Source organism: Lycium ferocissimum, chromosome 11, assembly GCF_029784015.1.
Source record: "Lycium ferocissimum isolate CSIRO_LF1 chromosome 11, AGI_CSIRO_Lferr_CH_V1, whole genome shotgun sequence".
Taxonomy (NCBI): domain Eukaryota; kingdom Viridiplantae; phylum Streptophyta; class Magnoliopsida; order Solanales; family Solanaceae; genus Lycium; species Lycium ferocissimum.
The window spans coordinates 66147207-66168641 of record NC_081352.1 but is presented as its reverse complement, the minus strand read 5'-3'; the positions used below and the strand labels follow the sequence as shown (position 1 = coordinate 66168641).

Below are 21435 nucleotides of genomic sequence, written 5' to 3'. Positions count from 1 at the left end.
TAAAAAAAATAGCATTTTTTATTTACAGTCTGTCGTTAAAAAAAAGTATTATTGCGGCTCCCGCGACGTGGATCTTTTGTCCTAGAGAGTGAATACCAATGAATGTAGTAGTTGTTTTGTGGTGCTTTCGTTGATTACACTTGGCCGCCAATGTATCCACGACAGCTGACGAAGGTCCCAATCAGTGACAGCAACGCCTTAATTTGGCTCTTCTCTATTATAACACGTTTAATATTATAGACTTCAAAAGTACTTTAAGAAAAAAAAAACTTCAAATTTTTATCTTAAATTTCGTGTTAAAATAAACTATGACGTACGAAATGAGACATGAAACGGAGGGAGCACTTTTTATTTACTGTTTCTGAAATTATTATTGCTGCTCCCGTGACGTGAATCTTTTGTCCTATAGAGTGATTGACCAATAAATGTACTACTAGTTACTTTGTGGTTATCTACTTTCGTTGATTACACTTGGCCGCCAATGTATCCACGACAGCTGACGAAGGTCTTAATCAGTGACAGCAACGCCTTAATTTGGCTCTTCTCTAGTCTGCTTTTGTCTTTTAAGTTGGCAGTTGAAATGAAGTACTAGATCATTACTATTCATAAACAAACATGGAGAGAACAGAGTTGATTTTCATTCCAGGGCCGGGAATGGGTCACCTCGTTGCTGCTGTGGAAATTGGCAAGTTACTCACAAGCCGAGCCCATTGGCTTTCAATTACATTCTTCATCATCGATCTTCCAATTGAAACAGGGGTACATACCTATACAAGTTCACTAGAAATAGATGATTCTACCTCGTCACGTCTACGATTCTTGCACCTTTCTTCTCCTCAACCTCAAAATAACAATCTTTCACATCAAGAAGCTCTTCTTGTTGAAACCTTTGATAATTCCAAGCAGCTAGTAAGAGAAGCAATAGTCCTCAACTTTATGACCAATAAGAGTAATTCTAGGACTCGACTGGCTGGTGTGATCGTTGACATGTTCAGTGACAAAATGATAGAAGTAGCAACTGATCTTGGTCTACCAAGCTACGTATTCTTCACTTCTAGTGCTGCCTTTCTTGGCCTCCTGTTTTATGCACAGACACTTAAAGATGAGCACAATCGTGATATCTCCGATTTCAAGGACTCGGACACGTTACTGCCCGTTTCGACGTACTTACATCCTCTTCCTGCAAAGGTTTTGCCAAATGCCATGCTTGATAAACATGGCCGTTTGCACCTACCTCTGTCTACTGCTCGAATGATACGGCAAGCAAAAGGAATTATAATTAACACTTTCATTGAGCTCGAGCCTCATTCAATTAAATCCCTCGCTAATGATAATGGGGTTCCGTCTTTATACCCGGTCGGGCCTATAATAAACTTGATACAAGAACCGGACGAGGGTATCAATAGTTGGTTAGATGAGCAACAAGATTCTTCTGTATTGTTCCTCTGTTTTGGAAGCTATGGTTCCTTTGACGAGGAACAATTGAATAAATTGCAATAGCACCTTGACCAAAGTGGCTGCCGTTTCTTGTGGGCATTACGGCAGCCAAAAGGGCAAATATGGTGCTTCGGACGATCTTACACATAGCAAGTGTTTGCCAGAAGGTTTCTTGGAACACGATAATACAGAGAGGAAAGTGATCGGATGGGCACCTCAAGTTACAGTGCTATCTCACAAGTCAATTGGAGGATTTATTACGCATTGTGGTTGGAATTCGATCCTGGAAAGCTTGTGGTTTGGAGTTCCAATGGCAACATGGCCTATGTATGCAGAGCAACAAGTAAATGCTTTCGAGCTGGTGGTTGATTTGGAGGTGTCCGTGGATATAAAGATGGAGTATCGGAGTGAGAGTCCCGTTTTAGTCACGGCAGAGGAGATAGAGAGCGCGATAAAGCGACTGATGTTGGATGATACAAAGGAGAAAAATGGTATCAGAAAGAAATTGGAGGAGATGAAAGAAAAAAGCAGGAGAGCCTTGTTACAAGGAGGATCATCTTACCATTTTCTGGAGAGGTTGATTAAAGATTTTAAGGATCATTCGTCCAATTGAAGGTTTTAATTGTTTTCTTCTATTTTCACATCATAATTTTTGTATGTACAGAGAGATGATATCATATGTACATATATGGCTGTGAGTTACTATGAATTTGCTAAGTTATCCCTAAACCTCTAGTTCTTCATGTGCCCATAAATGTCAAATCTTTTAAAGACATGGATGTTAAATCTGTAATTTTCCATCCCAACTTAAAATATTCAATTGCAAAGTCTGATTTGATATGATTTGATATTACGAAGTAGGATGCAAAATTGGTCAGTTGTATCAAATATTGACCAAATGTTTGATAACAAAGATAATTTTAATGATTACACTCTTGACATAGTTAATTTTAATGATTACACTCTTGACATAGTCCCTACTTTGTGCATTGGTCAAATAGTCAGCTGATGGGTGGCCATAAAGTGGAATAATGATGGGGGAAAATACAATTATACTGCTTTTTTAGTTAAATAAATCTTTTCCTTTTAAAGAAGACTTAAATACCTATATATATAAAAATTAACACGATGGACCAGATTAAATGCATCAAGGCATTTCTTTTCTTTTTTAAAATTTTTTGTTTCTCTTTTGCCATAAAACATGAACCATATGAAGACTTTATAATAACGATATTCATTTTTTATTAGAACCAAGGGTTGAGTAAGGGATTGGTTCTTTTTGGCATTATCAATATTGCTGATCTAAGATAAATTACTTTACAAAGTTTTGCTGTTTTAATAGGGGGCAACACACGTGACTCATGCGTACTATGTTTAATCTAATTTAGAAGCAAAAACAACGACAATATCCGTAAAAACAGATGATAAATCTACAAAAGTAAGAGCAAAAAGAAGAACGAAAGCAGAAAACCAATACAGGCAGCTTATATGGAGAAATTAGCCGAACTAATTGTCATCCCATCTCCAGCAATGGGCCATGTTGCTCAAATGTTGGAGTTAGCAAAACTCCTCATCCACCAAAATCATCAGCTCTCAATCACTGTCCTCATTATGAAACTCCCCGATTACATCGACGCGGTTAGTGGCCCTTTCGTCGACTCTGTAGCTGCTTCATCCTCCTCCAATCGCCTCCAATTCATCGCATTACCATCTCCTGATCCAACCCCAGAATGGAGTTCCAAAACCCGAGGACACTTCGTCTATCGGTTAGTACAAAGCCAGAAATCCCACATCAGGGAATTCTTGAGAAGTCAACGCCCTGGTTGTAAACTCTCTGGATTGGTTGTGGACATGTTGTGCACTCCGTTAATGGATGTAGCCGACGAGTTTGGGATCCCGAGCTACGTGTTTTTCACCTCGCCAGCTGCTTTTCTTGGATTGATGCTTCATTTCCAGTTTCTTGAAGATGAGTCTTTACCAAGATGTTTCCACTTTCAAGAACTCCGACGGTACTTCTCTGTTATCGTTTCCTAGTTACGCGTACCCAGTTCCTCCTAGTGTATTGCCAATGGTCCTAGTCGATAGAGACACATGGTTAGGGAGATTTCTTGATTTCGCTCGTGGGTATAGAAAGGCTAAAGGCATCATCATTAACACCTTTGCGGAACTAGAAATCCACGCCTTAGATGCTTACAACAACAACAGCAATGATATTTCAAGATCTGAACGGGTCCCACTGCCACCCATTTATCCAATTGGTCCAATTTTGAACCAGTCAAAATCCAAGTCAGCTACAGAGGAGGCAGAAATAACAAATTGGTTGGACGAACAGCCACCAAATTCAGTGGTGCTAATCTGTTTTGGAAGCCAGGGAAGCGTACCGGTTGACCAAGTGAACGAGATCGCTATAGCTCTAGAGAAAACCGGCTGCCGGTTCTTGTGGTCTTTACGCCGGCCACCACAGAGCAACAACGCAGAATTCCCAGGAGAATACACGAGCTATTCAGAAATCTTGCCGGTGGGATTCCTAAACCGGACAGAGAAAAGAGGGAAAGTGGTGGGATGGGTCCCACAATTGAAAGTTTTGTCCCACGAAGCAGTCGGGGGATTTGTGTCACACTGCGGATGGAATTCGATACTCAAAAGTATATGGTGTGGGGTGCCTATAGCGACCTGGCCAGTGCACTCGGAGCAGCAGGTAAACAGTGGAATTCGATACTCGAAAGTATATTGCATATATAAGTTAAAAATTATTCTTTATACATATATATTAAACCTTAAACATTCTTAGGGAAATTTTTTATTTCACTACTGCAGGTAAATGCGTTTCAGTTGGTGAAAGAAGTGGGAACCGCAGTTGTCAGTTGAGATCACTTTGGATTACTGTGAAAGGAATAAAGGTGGTAATGCAGAAGCCATGAAAAAGGTGTAAAGAAATTGATGGAAACTAACTCTGAAGTAAGAGATAAAGCAAAGGAGATGAAGGAGAAGAGCATTGGCTAGCGTAATGGAAGATCTTCATATTTGTCTCTTGGGAAACTCATTGATGAACTACTGAAGAACGCAGCTTTGTTACTTTGTTCATAATTTTACCATAAATGAGGTAGAGTTTCTCCTGAGTGTACTAAAATTATTCCTACCCAATTTACAGATCCTTGTTAATCATATCTTGTTATACTTCCTATTTTTAAAAGGTGATGGTGGTTGTGTGGTGGTATAAATATTTCAGAGATTTGAATTTAATAATTGGAAATTGTCTTTTAACTTTGGTTTAGAAAACAATAAGGTACCGTGAAGTCTGAGAGATTGAAATCCTCCGGTACCACTCTTATAAGTTTTGAAGTTAATGGGAATTGGGGCTGTGAACAAATTATTTCGGGATTATAATACGAGAATTAAATAATGATAAAATTCTTTAGTGAATATACTTTTATTAGTAGATGTTTGGTTCATTAGATTAAAAAGCGTCCTTAAAAAACTTCGGGAGAAAGCTTTGGAAAAGGGCATTAGCATGAGCATTTTTTAATTATTTGCGGATTACTAATTAAAAGCTATCCAATCGAATGTGGTATAAACAAATTCCAAAACAAAAAATAGTACCAAACATGAGATAAGGAAAATTATCTTGTGATTATAAATCCAAAGTTAATTGCCCGAATAGTCGTTAAACTTGTGGTAATTTGAGTTTATAGTCTCTTTATATGGTTTTGAATAAGATTCATCATATTTATTTTAATCGAGCGCCTCAAACTCCATTAATAAACATTCCATATGGAACAATACATTAGAATGAGACTCCTATATTTTGCTTCCAATGTTGATTTATTTTTTTTATTAAATTTTAATTCTTTTGGAGGATTTACATCATGAGACTTGAACTTTTAGAGGGCTTTACAAAAATTTTGAGTGAATAACTTATATGGTCACTCAACTAATAATTATCTTAGAAAAAGTACTTGAATTTTGTTTATATCAATGAATACTAATTTAGTTTTCTCACAAGGTCACTCAAGTTTAGACTACTTTTCTCACAAAGTCACTTAGCAAAAAAAACTAAAGAGATAATTACATAAACTTCCCCTCAAGTTTGGCTTTGTAACCCTTATTTCTTTTGTGGTTTAGTATGATATTATGCTAACCTTTTTTATTTTAATTTTCTTTATAACAATTCATTTAATTAATTATTCTCAAAATAAAATATTTAACGAATTTGTCATTTACTTTATAATATATTCTTTTTTTAAATTAATTTTGTAAACATCTTTTTTGTCAAGAAAAATCATTTTCATCTCATCTATGTCAAAAATATTGCATGTTGTTGTGATTTTCTCTCCAAAACTTTCAAAAGTTCTTTCTTGATAGAGTACGTGTGTTCCATTTTAAAATGAATGGTCTAAATTTAATTAACAAAAGCAAGGTCTTAATCAGGGTTAGGACTTAGAAACCTCAAAAAACCTCCAAGTTCTACCCATTGGCTATATAGTTCATAATGTTAGGAAAATTTCAAGTATCAATAACGCAAGGCCTGGAATTTGCTAAAATTCAAATTAATATGACTGATTCAATATTCAAACACACACACTTATACATATCGAAAAATATGAGAAGGCAAAATTCAAGTGAAACATTTTTCCAAGATGAATCTTCATGGCGTATTTGTTTTCTTTTCTTTTTTTGTCTTTTAATTGGCGTTTTGGTTCATCTGATTTTTAATATGAATCTCTATGTATATTTTAATTCAAAGTAGAACTGACTCGAAAACTACAAAATTCAAATTCCATAAGCTGTTACCACTGCCAAACTTGATCGTCATCATTTTTTGATTAGAAAATGAATAAAGGGGGAACACATAAAAATTAATTGATTAAGGAGATGATATTATAGTAAAAAAAAAAAAAGAAAAGCATTATTAATCTAAAGTCATATAGGATTTTTTTTTGAAAAAGGTGTGAAAAATTAGTGACAGAATTTTATAAATTTACTGACAAAAATGAACACATTTGGACAAAGCCCTCGTTACATAACTTTTTAATTAAGAATAATAAGCTAAATGAATTGTTATAAAGGAAAAAAAGAGGTGTAGACTAATATCATAAACCACTTGAGAGTAAGTGTTACAAAGCCAAACTTGAAGGAGGTTTATGTAATTATATCTTTAGTTTTTTTGGCTATAGTGACCTTGAGAAAACTAGTCTAACTTGTGTGACTTTATTGATACAAAATAACATTAGTGACTTTTAGATAATTTGCTATAAACGGGTTGACCATATGTTAAGAAAATAATGTCCTATATTTTTTAAAAAGATTTATAGTCTAAGCTTTTGAGTTTTTTTCACATTTTGGCAAGAAAATCTACTTGAATTGAGTTTATGCATCAATGAATACTAATTTATTATGAAAAATAAAAGTGTCCTAAGTTCTTGGCGTTTTGCATCCTTAATCAAACCTTTTTTAAGACATTTTGCACCATAATCAAGTTTTTTATTTTTACACCCAAATTAATTTCTTGGTAAATTCATAAAAAGATCATTATATGAACAAAATAGGAAACATTAATTTAAGAGAGTTTTAGGCAGACAAAACGGGTTGGAAAAAAAAACAAATTTTCAATTTTGATCATTTAAAAACCTCCATGTGTTTGTTGTCTTTCTTTTAAATAAATATGAATATTTATCGATGCATTGTCATTTTATCCATGTTTTCGTGGACGTTTTTTTGAAAATGGGTTTGAAAGAAACAATTGTCAAAGGAAAAAAAAAAAACAAGATTTCGTAGTACATCCTTGGTGAAGTAGCCAACAAAGAATCAATTTTTTTTTAAAATAACCTTTAATGCAATCTTTTTTATGTTGTTTTTACTTTTGAAACAAAAAATTGCCTTAGGTTTTAAGCTTCGAATCAGCGTCATTCCAACCCATTCTTGTCCTGCCTAACTACTCATCTTAAATTACATATTTCCTACTTTATCCCTCATAGAATGAACTGTTTTATGGGTTTGCCAAGAAATGACTATTCCGTAAATTTAAAATAAGTTAGAGATAGTGTAAATTAAAAAAAAGTTATATACATTAAGAATGTAAAATGCCAAGACCTCTAAATTGTCATATAGCATTGCGTATTTAATTGTTCATGATAAACCTTATGTGACAAATATATATCTATCATACAGTACTTAATATATACATTAGATGTGGATAAGTGTTTTCTTCTTTCAACAGCATGCTCTACATTCATTAATAAGAAGAGGAGTGTGTTTACACCCATTGTAAATTTACAGACTCATTTTGACAATGGAACATCAACCTTATAACTCGATCATACAATAATAAGTCTGACATTTTGATGAAATCTAACAAGAGAATTTAATTAGCACTGCCACTTCAAAGAAGCCTTTAACAATAGTACGCACAAACACAAATAGGATTAGGACCATCCGGGGTTTGCGTACAAATTGTACCAAATAATCTATCTTTTCACATTCCTTGCAGCTAGGTATAAATCATCTTTCACCGTACATTTTACGTTGAAAAATTGGAGCAGTGCATTGCAAATCATTGACTTGGTGATTTTGGGCAATCGTCGGGTTGAGGACTACAAAAAAACGACATTGTATGTTGTTGCACACTATTTTTATATTTAAAAAAACAAAGTACAATTTATGGAGGCTTTAAAAAAAGGGATTAATTATGTACAAAGTCGCCACCTAGCATTAAGGTATCAATTAGGGTTTTTTATAAATTATTAACGATGTAACTTAAAAATAGTCAAATTCAGTTTTTTAATCCATGTTTTTTAGTTTTTCAAATGGGTTTGAAAAGGAAGGTGTTAAGCATCAAATTAATCCACAAAAAAAGCGGGCCGGACCAACTTTTTTTTTACGAGGGATGTGTAAAGGCTTGATTATTATTTACAAAAAAATATTAATAAAGAATTTAGACTAAAGAAAAACTAAATATGAATGTGTGATGGTAAAAGGTGTAAGTATTTGAATATGTATAAAAATACGTATTACGTGATTATTTACAAGTAAATAAAGTGCACAATTACAATGACTATGGGTGTACAAAGTAAACCGACAAACCGCACCAAATCGATAAACCGAGAAAAAAACCCGACTAGTGATTTGGTTTGACTTGGTTTGGTGTTGAAAAATATATCCAACCATAATTGGTTTGGTAAGTGGTTTTAATTAAAAAAAGTCAAACCGAACCAAAACCAACTCGACATTACATGTATTCAATTTTTAAAATATTTTTATACATAAAAAAATATTTATTTGTAATGTAATTATAAATATTTCTAAAAATCTTTCGTAGTTTTTTTATCTATTATCATATTATTCAAGCCTTGAACAATAGTACACTTTCGAACGTCAATAGGAGTTTTATATCCTATATGTTAGTAACTCAAATAAAGTCCAAACCAAAACCAACTTGATAAACTCCTTAATGCTAAAGAACATTCAATTTACCATTAGGAATGACAATAATGTTAGATATCTATTGACTTTAGTTTTGCATAATTGATTTAGAGACTAAAATACATAACTTAAGTTTTTTTTTCTCTCACTAATTTTTATCAATACTTATTTGTCGTACTTATTTTTAGCATGACTTAATATTTTTTAGATTATGGTCATTTTTATGGCATTGTTAATTAGCAATATTTATTTTAACCGATTTTATTAGCTTTATGTTAAATATTTTAATAAAATGTCATCACTCTTCTCACAGATAAGTTATTTTCTTATGAAACACCTTAATTATATAGTCCACAAATGTTTACTAGGACTAAAGAAATATTTGAACAAAAGTTATATGTTTTGTATCAAGACTATTCCGAAAAAAATATTAAAAATTTAGACTAAAGAATAACTAAAAACCCGAGGTTGAAAAACCCGAATGTAAGTGGTTTGGTTTATGTATAAAAATACGCAATTGGTTACGTTTGATTGTTTAAAAAAAATAACCCGGTCCATGTGCACCCTAACAATGACTAACGCTTTAGCTTTAAATGAATATAATATAAAGGTATTTACTTAACAATGAAAGATTTGCTTTTGAATGAAAAAAAAAAGATTTAAGACATATGTGATATAAACAATTATTTAAAAAAGTTATCTGCAACTTAATAGCTTGAGTATGTGAAAAGGTATAAGGAATGGACATGAAATTATTCTGCAACTTAAGGTGAGTTAACTAATTTAATTAGCTAAGTATGTACACCTAATTAATTAATTATGAGAGTACATTCTAAAACCTAAATATTGAGGCAAATCACCCTATTTATTTACTTAAGTGTGCTAAGCTACTAAACTAAAACTCTAGCGAAACGTGGTAACTATAAGAACACCGCCTACGAGAAATAACGGGAACAAGTAACTAAATAATCATCGCCCGCACCCTTAAAAAGAAATATCGCTATACTTGTTAGCTCTGTATATATTTAAGAATGAAAAATGGACCTAAGAAAAAGAATAAGTCGTTAAATGAACTTTAATGACAAAATAAATAAAATATAAAAAAAGTTATTTACAGGGAAGTACAAACATATAATTAAATGACTACTAACATTAGTTAAAAGAACTAATTGGTGATTGATTGATGAGTGAGGGTATACGGTATAATATGATTGAATATAATGATTTTTGTTTTCCAAAAATCTGGCAAGTTAAAAGGGTATGTAAATGTTAAAAAAAAAAAGTTTAAAAGGATGATTTTAGTAAACAAAAAGTTCCATGTCAAAAATATTAACAAACATAATACAACATTGTCAATGATGTGATATAAATAAAGAACATAAGTAAACTTTTCGTTTTGAAATAGTGGCCTAATAGTTTTCCTAAAACACATAATGAACTTTAAATCACATAAGCAGAACATAAATAAATACCACCGTACGCCCTCAAAAGTAAAGTTTAACTATATATTTTATGCTTTATATAATTTTAAGAACGTAAAAATAAATACAAATAGAGAATCCGAGAAGATTTTCGAAAGTTGCGAAATAACTCTTAATACCTGTATAAGGCTTAGTAAAATGTTAGTAATGGATGCATACTTTACTAAATGAATTAAAGAAAAGATAATAAATATATATTGCTATTTAAAATAAACCCGTCTTTATGCGAGGCCTCGAAATCTCTTCAATTTTCTTTCATCGGCCAAAATGTAGTATTTGCTTAAATAAAAATAAAAAATCAAGCAAATCATGATCAACATACTGTCCAACCAACAAAGCAATATTCATAATTCTTTATAACCACATTAGCAAAATAGTGGCACAACCTAGAGTAATAAACAAGCAAGGAACAATGGAGAAGCAAATGGATGATGGAACAAAGTTCCACAAATGATAACAAGTTTTAAAATGGAAAATGCTACAACAAAGTCATGAGCAGCAAACGAAAGGCAAGGAAGCCATTCAAGGCAGTGAGCATCACTAAGCACTGGAGTAAGCAAGTGTCCGGAATAGTGACAAAATGGAAAGAAAATTTTTAAAGAATCTATATGTATGTGATGTAGTATATACAATTTTATATATGTATATTTATGCAATGTATGTGTATGTGTATGTATAAAAGATATGTGTTTGTTTTGAGATTAGGAAAAAAAAGAAAAAAAAGAGAGAATGAAAAGGGGATAAGGGACGACTGAGGGAAACAAATGAAAAGGAGCAAAAATATTTTGCCAAAAAACTAAAGAGAGGAGAATGAGAGAAGTGGCAGGGGATCTCTGGAGGATGGGTGTTAAATATCAAGGAGAAGAGGGGTGTGAGAAAAGCTCATCTAAAAGTCCAAACAAAAATCCAAACAAATCCCTCAATTTGGGAAGTAAAATCTTTTCAAAACAAATCTGCCCAAAATTTCAACAGAAACGTGTGTTTAGGGAGGAGAAATAGAGAAAAGTCAAAAAAGGGAAGAAAGAGAGTGGAGCCCGCAAAGAAAATCCAAAATGGGTTAAAAGGATAATGAAAGAAAAAAAAATATGTGGGATATCCACGCATTAAACGTAACCAGGTAATTTATCCCAAGTAATTTTGTGAATTAAGTATATTTGCCATAAACTCTGTATTAAAGTATAACTAATACACATATAAAAAAAATACAAGTATTAATATGCAACTAAAAAATGTAAATAAAAATGTGATTGGTACTTGAAAAATGTATTGTGTTGTAAAGAGTTAAAAAAAAAATTATTTACTGAAACAAAATTGTAGTGGTGTGCTGTGTATGTCAAATTACTGTGAAAAATAATGATTATTGAAATTAATCTAAATGACAACAAATTGATAAAATAATTCTAATATTTGCAGAAATAAGGATAATTATCCATAAGTTGTGTTAAAATTGAAAAAATGTGTAAAAAGTTGTATTTTGTGCTATTTAACGATTGGGATTACTGAGACGTTAATTTCAAGCATGATGAGCCAACATTGGGTATCAACATATGTTACTAAAATCAACTGAGAATCCAATTCAAGAAGATAACAATGGCACAATTGTTAATTGATTTCATAGGTCTATTCATCCTTCCATAGAAGAAATTAAATTGTGATTTGGAACTACAACAGTAGTATTATAAATAATACTTATAAAAAAAATTATGTATTAAAATGCTGTTTAAGCATGCATAATTGAAGAAAAAGTTAGTTCTGTAATAAAATAGATAAAATGTACACAGAAAATGATTTAACACTTAAAAAGGGGGAATTTTAATGCACAAACCCGAAAAATACATGATAAGAAGAAGACAGTAGCAAACTGAAACTTTTGTCATTTATATTTGATTATTGTGTTTCTGCTTTTGAGAGAACGTTGTGAATTGTCTAATCATGATTGCAATGTATACATATATAATTGTAGGCAATAAGTCAGTAATGTGGCACATCTCTTATGCCAGATAACTATTTATCTTTTTTCCTCAAATTTTTAATTTTTTTCTTTTCTTTTGGTCTAAAAATTATGAAAAAATAATTAAAATAACTTATTTATCTCTCTCTTCACAACTACTATAATTTATTACTTTTCCTTTAATTTCTCTTCCTTCTTTTTCTACTGTGTTCTTTTCCATAATGCAAAACATATTAAAGATTTCTTATTTATATCTCTCCTCCCTATTCTCTACTATAATTTACTATACTACTTTTTCTGAAATTCCTCATGTTTCCTTGTTTTTCTACCATTTTGTTCTTCTAAAATGCAAAAAAGATAAAGTTAATAATTTCAACGTTGCGTTATTTCCGTGAATGGCAGAACCAACCACAATTGAATTATTTCCCCATTTTAGTTTTATCTGATACCTTTTCAATACTGAACCATTTACGTATTAAATAGTCCCTATTAATTTATTTATTTTCAATTAGTGAATTTAGGCTCTTCCCAAAAGTTACGTCGTCCCACAATTTCTTAATCACACCTTCATTCAATATGCACGTCCCACAATACTCAATGTCCATTTTGGGCTCTGAATTTTGGGCTCTGAATACTACAAACAATGATTACAATTTACAAATAGTTACAATTCCTCCGTTAAAACTACGACTATATATTCTTTAAAAAATAATAAACGAAACGTATTTGATCATAATACCCGTATTCCTTATTTACAAAACATAACGATATGATTACGAATGAACAGAAACGGGAAAAAAATATATTTTTCGTTTTTTTATTTTTTTTTGCAAAGAAAATATATATATTTTTTATAAAAATATATTTTTGAAAAAATTTCTTTTCATTTTTTGAAAAAAATAATTTTTATATATATTTTTAAAATTTTTTAAAGTATGTGGAGAGCTTTTTCGAGTCTTAAGCAATAAAAGAGATTAACTAGATCAAACTATTAATTAGACATCAGGTCTGGTCTAATTTGTAATCCAGCTACTCCTGTTAGTTTATCTATTCATGCTGAAAAATAAGATAAAAACAGAGATTAAACCAGAATGCATGTGGTAAACTAAATACAATTTAAATCAAATTATATAATTCTTCAATTCTTCAAAAGTTGTCAAGGAAATAGGGTTAGACTTTTATCCTCTACGATTCCCAGCTAAAAGTTACCCAAAATAGCTAAAGGAAAATTGTTAAAGCCCAATGTTAATTTTCAAAAATAGTTTTGTATTAATTTTCTTAATGAGAATGTAAAACAAAAAACAACAGATAATATGAAAGTTTTTCAGTCTTCAAAGCATGTGAATGACCTTAGCTTTATGATCGCGAATTTCACCTTGGGACTAGCTGGATTTCTTCATTATTCTACGATTCTTGAATTTCCCAATGTTTGCACTTTGGTTCTGGAATGGTCTCTTCTTGCCCCTAATTGTTCAAATTCCAAAATATAAGTTTTAAAACTCAGTTTTGTTATCTTTTTGTGGAAAAATAAACTTCAAATTTTTAAATAAAATTTATGTGAAATTACAAACAATTCTCACAAGCATATAAAATGAAACATACAAATGACGTCATACACAAAAATTTTGATAACTAACTCTAAGATTATTTTAAGTCTTGAATATTGTATTTAAGTTAATTGTATACAATGTTATTGTAGTTGTATTAATTATGTATATAACCCGAACTTTATTGCAAAAATGAATACAATTGTTTGTGTATTTATATGTATATGTATATGGTATGTAATTTCAATACATATTTTTCATACACACGATTTTTAATTTTTTGTTGTTTCATTTTTTAATCCTTGAACGAGATATACATGGATTCATACCGTTTCCATACACTAAACGAATACAACCGGAAACTATATTTAAATACACTCAAATACAAGCAGATATACACTAAAAATCAGCCACGAAACGTAAATATGACTTTCAACTCTAATTATATAGTTTTTGTATCCCTTAAGTTCTTATAAAAAAATATTAATTTAACTTCTAAAAAATCTTTTCACACATTTTAATATTTAGTTAAAATAACAAACTGATATATATTAAAAAAAATGATTTATCTATACATAATAGAAAGCTAAGCTAAAATCCTTTTTTATGACTATTTTTAAAAAAAAGAAGATTTAAAAAATATAAAGGACAGGGGTTTTGTGATAGGATTTGTAATGGTATGTTTTGCAAGCTAGAGAGATAGGGAATGCAGAGAAGATGACAAATTACTACTAATTTGGAAGAGGCAGCTGAAATATTTCGTCGTCCGTTTGTGGACCCCCCATAAAAAATATACTATGAGCCCCATATTAATCAACCATTTAAAAAAAGTTACCCCTTATATTAATTTTTTCTTAAAAAAAAATTATTATATTAAACAACATTTAAAAAATAATCCAAAATGAAAAAAAAAAGGTAGACCCTATATTAACATATTTGGTCATAATATCCGTATAAAAAAAATTAACTCACCACATCCAAAATCGGGGGAAAAAAATGAACCCATATTAACAAATGATTTGAAAGCAAAAAAACCGAATTATATTTAAAAAACAAAATCCGTTAAAAAAAATGGGAAAAATATATGCGTATTCGTAGCAAATATAATAAATAGACAAGTAAAAATAAAAAAACTAAATGTTATATATATCGTATTAAAAATGATATATATCGGGCCTCATACTTGAATCCCATATTTAAAAACAAACACCGTTTGGGCCCCATATCTCTCTTCATTTAGCAAACACTAATATAACAAAGATTTAGAAAATTGAAGAGGACAAACTACAAATGTTATATTAATCGTATTTTCCTCTATATATATTTGGTTGCAAACAACATCGAGATTAAAAAAAGTTTTAACTCACCACATCTAAAATCGGGGGAAAAAAGTGGACCCCATCAAGAGTAATATAAGCAATAAAAGAGTTATATTAATCGTATTTTGATCAAACTATATATATTAGACATCATTAAACAACATCGGTGTTAAAAAATTTGGAACTCCCACATCCAAAAAAAAGCTGCTCCTGTTAGTATTAACAAAATATTCATGCTGAAAAAAAAAAATCCATATTTAAAAAACAGAGATTAAACCAGAATGCATAATGGTAAACTAATATAATAAAAATTAAATCAAATTATGATAATGATGTCTATCAATTATTCAAACAAGTTATATATATATATATATAGCATAAAAAAATAGACTTTTATCCTCTACGATTCCCATACTAAATAACACCAAGAATATAAAAAATAAAAATAAAAAGGATAGATACTCAGTTAAACGCTTCATCGTCCATTCTCCCTTAAAAAAAAGTTAATTTTCAATTAAAAATAGTTTAAAAATAAAAAAAAAGAAGAAACTATATAAACCATACAGTTTTTCGTCCTTAATGAGAATGTAAACAAAAAACAACAGATAATTTGAGAAGAAAGAAAAAAGAACTCACCAGTCTCCAAACTCATGGAAAAAAAGCATGTGATCGCCATATTACCTTAGCAATATTATAAAAAAAAAAATTGAACCCCATATTAAAAAAATATATAATATTAAAAAAAGGACTAGCTGGATTTATTCATAGCAAATTCTAATATAATAAATTTCCCAATGTTTGCACTTTGGTTATATTGGTCTCTTTTCAACCTAATATATGTATATATATTATATCCAAAAATATAAGTTTTAAAACTCAGTTTTGTTATCTTTTTGTGGAAAATAAACATCAAATTTTATATAAAAAAAAATTTATGTGAAACCCACCATCTACAAACAATTCATATTAACAAAATCAAGCAATATAAAAAAAACATACAAATGACATATAAAAAAAATAATGTCAAAAAAAAATTTACATGGCTAATATAATAAAGCTATTTGTAGTTAAAACTACAATGTTATATTAATCGTTAATTGAACAGTTGTGTGTGTGTATATATATATATATATTCATAAAAATCGTGCAAATTAATAATGTCAAAAAAAAAAAAAAATGCACCCCATATTAAAAATGTACTTGAATGTATTTCCAAAGTTATGTATTGCAATAAACTGAATACAATTGTTTGTGTATTTATATGTATATGTATATGTATATGGTATGTATAAACCATACAATTTTCTGAATACATATATTTGACTGTATGTTTATTAAATGAATTGGATTTTTAATTTTATTTATTTGTTATGTTTTAAAATAAATATACTTAAAATATATATTTTAAAATAAGATAGAATTTAATTACTTTTTTATTTTTATTCTTACTCCAATAAATGGGAATACCTAATGTCGTAAAAATATATATCAAATGCAAATCAAATAATGAATAAGGTAAATTAGTCAAATCACATTCTAATCGTCGTTTTCTTAAAAAAAATGCAAATAGACAACATGACAAGTAAAATAAAAAAACTACGAATATTTACCAAAAATTAAAAAATAATATTTCTTCGTTTAAATAGAAAATCAATTTCTACTTTGTTTTGTTTTAACATGTAAAATTATTTAATATTTTTAAATTAGAATTATCCAAATCAAAATTTGATAAAAATAATAAGTATTTTACATTTAAATTTATCGAATTAAAATTAATCTTTTCACACATTTTAATATTTAGTTAATTTTCTCAAAAAGAGAGCATAACAAACTGATATATATAAAAAAAAAAGCCTTCTCTTTTAAAAAAATATTATAAATTTGCCTATTACATAGAGAGAGCTAAAAATATTTTTTATGACTTTTGATAGTTGTGCGAGGAACAAATATATATATATATATATATATATATATATATATATATATATATATATATATATATATATAGCTCACCTTGTGACCAAGGAAAGCTGGTCTGTTGATTGGCAAGCTAGAGAGATAGGGAACGCAGAGAAGATGACAAATTAGAAAAGATATGTGGATGTCGCAGTACAGACCAACTAATACTTAAAAGCAAATAAAATTTAGGAATGGGAAGTGGTCCAGCATTCCCACTTTTCATCAGTCATTTGTATGATTTGGCCATTGATAGTTTCAAGAATATTATAGATACATTATACATGGGTACGTGTGCTTTTCCGTGAGAAGTCATTTTCAGACGTAAATGGTAGCACTATAAACTTTTGGGGCAATTTCGCTCAAAGGTTGTGTCCTAAAATGGAAGAAGCTCTAATGCTTGGAGCCGTATATTTAAGGCAGATTGGCCTAACGGCTCCCAAACTTGCATCAAAATTTTAAGCTAGTTATCAAACTTACAAGATTTAAATTTTAACTCCTATGTTCCAAATATAAACACAATTAATAAACGCCATTGACCGTTGAGTATTCATCATGCTTATGAGGCATTTGTCCAGATGATATGGCTAAAGTGTGTGCAATTCACACAAAAGAAATGTGGGTGTGATTGCCTTTATTTTAAAAGGCTGTAATCAGACAGAAAAAAAAAAACCTCCTTTTCTCCCTTCCCTTTCGTTTCTCAATCTTCTTTCTAACTTCAACAACTCTAACGTCCTCCTTTATTTTCCCATTTTCCTTCCTAATTTGATTGATTAATATTCAGTCCGTTAGAATAGATGTTAAAGAGGACATTTATGTTCGGCCGTTATTTTTATATGGATATCCAAGGCCAAGGATTCATTTCCTTGACTCGTACTGATCAGAATTTGATTCCACGAAAAATAGAATAAAAGGTTGTTGAATTAGCCTATTTTACGTGTGCCAATTAATTAAAATATTTAGAAAAATTAAGAGTCAAAGCATTCATTCAGTCAAGAAAAAACGTATATGAAATAACCATAAAACTGGAAAACTTGATTTCAAAGTGTGCTGGTAAAACTTGATTCTATAATTGAAGGTTCGATTAAGCCAATAATTTGTGCTGTTTGAAGTAAAAATTTTCAAGGTCAAAAAATAAAATAAAAAGTTGTTAGATTTTTGAGTGGTTCAGATCTAAGATTTGAAAGAAAAAAATCTAGTTGTCTGTTCGTTGCTTGGAAATGAACCGACTCTTTATGCTTGAAGAGCATCTGAACCTATTGAAGAAAAAGAAATGAGAATTGGATGGCAGAAAGAAGGGATGGGGTCCAAATAGGGGAAGAGAATGATTTTGGAGTATCTTTTAAAGAAATAATGTTGTGTCGAAAAATTTCTGGCGTGATTTGTATATATCAATGTGGAATTTGAAACTTTAGACTCCCTCCGTCCCAAGTTACTTCATATTTTTTGCTTTCCGAGTATCTAACAAGTTGTTATTTGACACTAATTTTAAGTTATTAATTATGGTGATTTGTAATACTTTTTACTTAGTTTTCAAATACGTAAATTTATTTCAAAAAATTTAAAGATTCTATGTTCTTTTCAAAAAATTTAAAGATTCTATGTTCTTACACAGTCAAAATTAAGAATCAAATCTCAAAGAACAAAAAATATCAGATAAATTAGTTTTTAAGTATAATAAAAATAAAGATCTTTGATAAAAAGATGTAAAATTAAAAACAAATTTATAAAGGATTATAAAATTAATTGACCCTTCTCCATTGACAAGAGAAGATAATTGGAAAATTCTAGAAATCAAGGTAAAAATATCGGGTGCGCATAAGCTTTTACCAATTTCTAGTTTGTTCTCCGTTTCAATTTGCTTGACTTTAGGATTAATTTAATAATTTTCAAAACTAAGACTCTTCACTTTATGAATATTAAAGTTAAATTATCCGAAATGTTGTATTTAAAATATCCAAAAAGTCACAAGAAGTACTTTAAATTGCCCTTTTCCTCGTATAAAAATGGCAGAAGAAAACTGTCTACATGTTCTCGAAACTTGGTTTGAATATTGAAATCGAGAAATGAGAATATTTTGGCAGGAAAATACTTGAGAATCTCCCTTCAAATTGTCTTACAAAGAGAGTATACTTTTTAGATTGAGAGACAAGAGGGGGGGTGTTGCCTGGGTAAGCAAACTCGACCTCCAACTCGAAGGTTGTGAGTTTGAGTCACCAAGGGAGCAAAAAGGGGGAGTTCATGGGGGAGGAGTAAAAAAGAAAAAAAATTACGTACTTTTTAGACCAAGACCGATTTTTCAATCATTTAGCATTCCGTTGCTAAAACAAAGAAAGGATACCGTGGGAGGAAGATTCCAAAAGAAAGAGTTGCCACCTACTTACAAATGGAATATCAAAAAAAAAAAAAAAAAAGGGAATATCCATATCCATTAACATGGCATTCTAAAAGGCGAGAGCGTGAGATGAGGTATTAGTATCGAAATATTGGACGTAAGCTTTATGAAACTTATTTTTAAAAATTTATAAATAAATAAAATAACATAAAAATATAAAAAGTACATTAAAGGTTTCAAAAAGTAAAAGTTTTGTGGTTCTGTAAAATTTTAAATTAATGAAATAGAATAATAACGTAAAAAGACATAGAAAGTACATTACTTGAGACATAAAGACATGACAACCTACATTGTGGAGATATATAGATAGCGACTATCTATTTTTCAGACAATATATTCAAATGATATTCACCCCCGCTATATTCTCAATTAGTAAATTTGAGATAGGGTGAAAATCACTTTCACCCCCCAACTTTGAATAATAAACACTTTCCCCCACTTTATCTTATGCAATGACTATTTCACCCTTGCTTTTTTCATTTCTCCATTTATGTAATACATTTTTATATTATATATGATATTTATTTTTTGAATCTAGGTATTTATAAATTCTTATTTAAGTTCATTAACATTTTAAGTATAATAATATTTTCAAGAATTTGTAACAAAATCTAATGCTATTTTTTATGATTATTATTTCGATATCATATGCAGTAAGTATGTATATATGTATGTACATGCATGTGTGTATATTTAAGTTTCACTTCTCTCTTATTCTATATTGTTCATATAAATAAACAAGTTTTGGTTGTCACTAATGGAATATTTTTTAAATTATGATAAAACTCATTTACACTATAAATAAATCATTTTTAAAAATTTGCCTCTATTTTTAATTATTTTTGCATTACCTGCATAGATATATATATATTTATAAAGTTATTATGACCTTTTATTTTTCAGTCGTATAAATAAATATTAAAGTTTTGATTATTTTTTAAAATAATATTTTTTGTTTATTCTACTAAGTTATTTTATTAAGAACATCATTAACTAATATACTCAATTAGTATTTCTCACTTTTTTCTTTGCCTAGAAGATAATATTTATTTTTTATAAGAAAATTGTTACATAAATTAAGAAAATGAAAAATATCATGATTTTAAAGAAATAAAAAAAATAAGACAAAAGTTATAATGCAAGGGTAAAATGGCATTTAAAAAAGTCAAATAGGATAAAGGGGGAGAATGTCTATTGTTCAAAGTTGAGGGGGGAGTTTGATTTTTAAAGCATAGTTGGGGGGTGTAAATGATTTTCACACTTTGAGATACTATGACTTGTTATTTTAGTTCCTTTTCATTTTCAAATTTCTAAAAATGAATAGAACTGTTTATCATTCATTTCTTAAAGAGATAAGGGTCAAAAACACACCTCAACTATCACTTTTTTTTTAGTTTCATACCTAAACTATCAGAAGGTTGAGAACTACCTAAACTATCAATATCTAGTTTTTGCAAAACACACCGCAACTAAATGTGTGAACTCACTCTCCAAAAGGCAAGTGAAGCTGAAATTTTCTCAAAAAAATTATCCACATGGCATAAGTAATGCTCACCTACATGGAAATTAAAAAATAATTTTTTTTATAAAAAAAACTGCATTATTTTTTTTAAAAAAAAATCACCATTTTTTTTTAAATTTTTTTTTAAAAATATGAAAAAAAAAATAATTTTTGAAAAAAAAAATCAAAAAATTTAGAAAAAAAATGAATTAAAAAATGGAAAAGTTGATTATTTTTTTAAAATGTGAAAACTAAATAATCAGTTTTCTTATTTTTTTTAAATAACTTTTCCATTTTTAAAACTATTTTTTTAAATTTCCTATAATTTTTGATATTTTTTTTACCAAAATTATTATTTTTCAGTTTGTTTTTTAAAACAAATAGTTTTTTTTTAAAAATTTCCATGTAAGTGCCATTGTGACATTATTT

At 29.6% G+C, this 21435-nt stretch overlaps 2 pseudogenes; both read left to right on the top strand.

Annotated features, from left to right (window-relative positions):
* The first annotated feature begins 440 nt into the window (after positions 1 to 440).
* Positions 441 to 2210, top strand: LOC132037967 (anthocyanidin 3-O-glucosyltransferase 2-like; annotated as a pseudogene).
* A 477-nt stretch (positions 2211 to 2687) lies between these two features.
* LOC132037966 (anthocyanidin 3-O-glucosyltransferase 2-like) lies at positions 2688 to 4577 on the top strand (annotated as a pseudogene).
* The last annotated feature ends 16858 nt before the right edge of the window (positions 4578 to 21435 follow it).